General features: G+C 40.9%; 1 non-coding gene across 1 annotated transcript; it reads left to right on the top strand.

The window, feature by feature from the left end:
• The first annotated feature begins 765 nt into the window (after positions 1-765).
• On the top strand, positions 766-872 carry LOC122150778. Its single transcript, XR_006163848.1, has one exon. It is a non-coding gene; the product is annotated as a U6 spliceosomal RNA (small nuclear RNA).
• Positions 873-4,301: the final 3,429 nt, after the last annotated feature.

Here is a 4,301-nt window from a genome sequence, read left to right as displayed (position 1 = left end):
CTTGGAAACCCAATGAGGGGCCGCTATGAGTCGGGTCCAACTTGACAGCATATAACAACAACAACAACAACATTTTAATATGGCACAATTATATTCTAGCACATAAAGAAGCAGTCTGTACTTTATGCATATCTGTACTTGTACTTACACATAGTAGAATGGATTGAATTATGTCCTCCAACAAGATATGTTGAAGTCCTAACCCCTGTACTTATTATGCATGTGACCCTGTTTGGAAATAGGGTATTTGAAGATTTTATCAGTTAGGCTGACATGAGGCCATACTTGAGTAGCATGGGTCTTAATCCTATGTGACTGGTGTTCTCATAAAAAATCAAACAAACAAACAAATCCACTGCCATTGAGTTGATTCCGATTCAGCAATCCCCATTGGGTTTCCAAGGTGGTAAATCTTTACAGAAGTAGATTGCCCCCTCTTCCTTCCGTTGAGTGGCTGGTGGGGTTGAACCATCAGCCTTCTGGTTAGCAGTCAAATGCCTTAGGTACTGCACTGCCAGAGCTCCTTAAATAAGAAAATACAAAGAGACAGATAGAAGGACGGTTATGTGATGATGGAGGCAGATACAGCTGCAAGTCAGTGAATGCCAAGAATAGCTGGGAACCTTCAGAAGCTAGGAGAGGCATGAAATAATTTCTTGCTCAGAGCCTTCAAAAGGAATCAACATAGCTGATAACCTGATCTGAACTTCTGGCTTCCAAAACTGTGAGACAATAAATTTCTGTTTGTTACAGCCATCTACTTTGGTGCTCTCTTGGGCAGCACATATACTAAAATTGGAACTAGACAGAGAAGATTAGGATGGCCCCTGTGCCAGGATGACACACAAATTTGGGAAGTGTTCAGTATTTATTTATTTATTTATTTTATGGCTGGGGATGGTAATTGGGGCCATGAAATCAGATGTGCATGACCTGTTGAATGTAAAACCAGTTTGCTTTGTAAATTTGCACCCAAAACGCGCACGCGCGTGGGCTCGCACGCGTGCACACATACATACACACACGCCATCTACTTTGTGGCTTATTCATTGCAAATAACCTTTTTTTCAACAACATAAATGGCGGCTATACATATGGACCTTGCCAAATGGAATACACAGGAATCAAATCAACTACATCTGTGGAAAGGGACGATGGAAAAGTTCACATTGCCAGTCAGAAGGCAGCCAGGAGCTGACTATGGAACAGGCCATCAGCTGCTCATATGCAAGTTAAAGTTGAAGCTGGAGAAAATTAAAACAAGTCCACAAGAGCCAAAATACACAGAATACACAGAGTCACTTTACCAAAAAGAATTGGTGAATGTTCAACCATTTCAAGAGGTAGAATGTAATCAAGAACTGATGGTATTGAAGAAGAAGTCTGAGCTGCACTGAAGGCATTGGTGAAAAATATTTCAACAAACTCATTTATTTCAAGAAATTTGGAAGACAGCTACCTGTCCAGCTGACTAGAAGAGATTCATATTTGTGCCCATTCCAAAGAAAGGTGATCCAACATAATGTGGAAATTATCAAACAGTATCATTAATATCATACACAAGCAAAATTTTGCTGAAAATAATCCAAAAACAGTTACAGCATTACCTCAACAGGGAACTGTCAGAAATTGAAGCCAGTTTCAGAAGAGAGTGTGGAATGAGGGATATCATTGCTGATGTCAGATGAATCTTGGCTGAAAACAAAGAAGAACAGAAAGATGTTTTCCTGTGTTTTATTGACCATGCAGAGACAGTTGATTGTGTGGATCATAACAAATTATGGATAACATTGCAGATAACAGAAACTCCAGGACACTTAGTTGTGCTCATGAGGAACCTATACATAGACCAAGAGGTAGTCCTTCAAACAGAACAAGGGGATACTGCATGGTTTAAAATCAGGAAAGGTGTGTGTCAGGGTTGTATCCTTTCACCATACTTATGCAAACTGTATGCTAAGAAAATATTCCAGGAAGCTGGACTATATGAAGAAGAACATGGCATCAGGATTGAAGGAAGACTCCGTAACAATCTGTGACATGCAGATGACAAGCCTTGCTTGCTGAAAGTGAAGAAGACTTGAAACACTTACTAATGAAGATCAGCCTTCAGTATTGAATTACATCCAAACATAAAACAAAAATCTTCACAACTGCACCAATAAGCAACATCATGATAAATGAAGAAAAGATTAAAGTTGTCAAGGATTTTATTTTACTTGAATCCACAATCAATGCCCATGGAAGCTGCAGTTAATTAATCAGAAGACGTGTTGCACTGGACAAATCTGCTGCAAAAATCCTTTCTAAAGTGTTAAAGAGCAAGGACGTCAATTCGAAGACTAGTGAGTGCCTGATCTAAACCATGGTATTTTCAGTTGTCTCATGTATGCGAAAGCTGGGCAATGAATAAGGGATACCACAAAAACTTGATGCATTTGAATTGCAGTATTGGCAAATTATATTGAATATACCAAGAACAAATCTGTCTTGGAAGAAGTACAGCTGGAGGGCTCCTTAGAAACAAGGATGGCCAGACTTCACATCTCATACTTTGGTCATGTTATCAGAAGGGACCAGTCCTTGGAGAAGGATATTGTGTTTGATAATGTAGAAGATGAGCAAAAAAGGGGAAGGCCCTCAATGAGAGGGATTGACACAGTAGCTACAACGATGGGTTTAAGCATGGCAACAATTGTGAGGATGGCACAGGACTGAGCAGTGTTTCTTTCTGTTGTACATAGGGTCACTATGAGTTGGAACTGACTCGATGGCACCTATCGACAACAACAACTTTGTGTCATTTTGCAATGGCAGTCTTAGAAAACGAATACACATAGCATCACTATGAATCCAGCAGGCTCAGATTAACACCGATACAACTGTGTTATTTTTGTGTCTCAAAAATCGAGACGTGGATTGCTCTCAGTGCCATGATTTCTGAAATGGTGAATTCTTAGCAAAGTTCTGAATTAAGAAATAGAACCAACTCTCAATTAATGTGGTAGTTGCATTCCTGGGAAATGCAGTATAAAATAAAATTGTGCAAAATTAGTCATGGCTAAAGTAAGATAATTATGAAGAGATATTTCAGCTACATGTTCCAGTATCCACAAGTCATGGCTCCACTTACATAAAATTCAAAAACAGGCAAAACTTACCCATGCTGTTAGAAGTTAGGGTAGCAGTTATTCCCAGAAGAAGTATAACTAGAATGAGACACTACAGTGTGATCAGTTTGTGAGGATGCATTGTGCTGTACATGTATGTGCATTTTCCATATACTTGTTAGCCTAAAAGAGTTTTAAAAAAGTTACACAGGGCATGGTGTGTGGTATTGTCCCATGCATTGCACAATCCAGTATTCCTGGTCCCTGCCCACTGTCAATAGTGTCCTACAACCATTGTGAGAACAAAAATAAAACAAAACAACCTCACAGATTTCTGTCATGCCGGGCCCTTGAGTGCATTAGGTTCACACTCATTGAGACTCATTCCTGGGGCTGGGCCTTTGAAGTCCATCAAATGCCTGATATATTAACAAAAGTGGCAAATGTGCCATGATGAAGGTAAAGGAAGGAGATAGGGAGTGGGTGGTAGAGATGATGATGGTGGTGCAGTGATGGTGGTGTGGTGTTGTGGGTGGTGGTGGTGGTGGTGGTGATGGTTGTAGCAGTGGTGATGGTGGTGGTAATACTGGTGTTGTGGGGATGGTGGTGGTGGTGATACTGGTGATGAGGGTGATGGTGGTAGTGGTGGCTGGATAGATAACCATCATGTCTTCTATAGCACCTCCACATGCTACCAGATAACATTTCAGACTACTTCACCCCAACTCCAAAACATGCAGTGTTTCATAACTTTCAATGGTATAAATATACCCAACTTACCTTTCTAGATTAATTTTGAGGCCTTCTCTGTTCTCGCTGAATTAGTTCCCTTTGCCTTTGCTGAACATGCTATGGTATCACTATGCATTTGCTCCTCCTGTTAAGAAAACCCTGCTCTTATTCTTACTCTTCCTACTGGCCTTCATTTAAATGTTTCCTCCACCATGAAGCAGTCCCCTCTTCCAGGGTTAACCACTCCTTAGGTAGCATAGTGCCTAAGGCACTTGACTGCTAACCAGAAGGCTGGCGGTTCAAACCCACCAGCCACTCCGCGGAAGTAAGGTTGGTCAATCCTACTTTTGTAGTGATACTGCCTTGGAAACCCAAGGAGGGGTCTCTATGAGTCAGGGCTGACTTGACGGCACATAACAACAACAACAACAACAGCTTCCCATAGTGCTTCGCTTATAA

This window comes from Orycteropus afer, unplaced genomic scaffold (assembly GCF_000298275.1).
Source record: "Orycteropus afer afer isolate SDZICR_OR568_19922 unplaced genomic scaffold, OryAfe1.0 scaffold00231, whole genome shotgun sequence".
Classification (NCBI taxonomy): domain Eukaryota; kingdom Metazoa; phylum Chordata; class Mammalia; order Tubulidentata; family Orycteropodidae; genus Orycteropus; species Orycteropus afer.
Note: the sequence above shows the minus strand (reverse complement) of the source record. Positions and strands in the feature narration are given on the sequence as shown.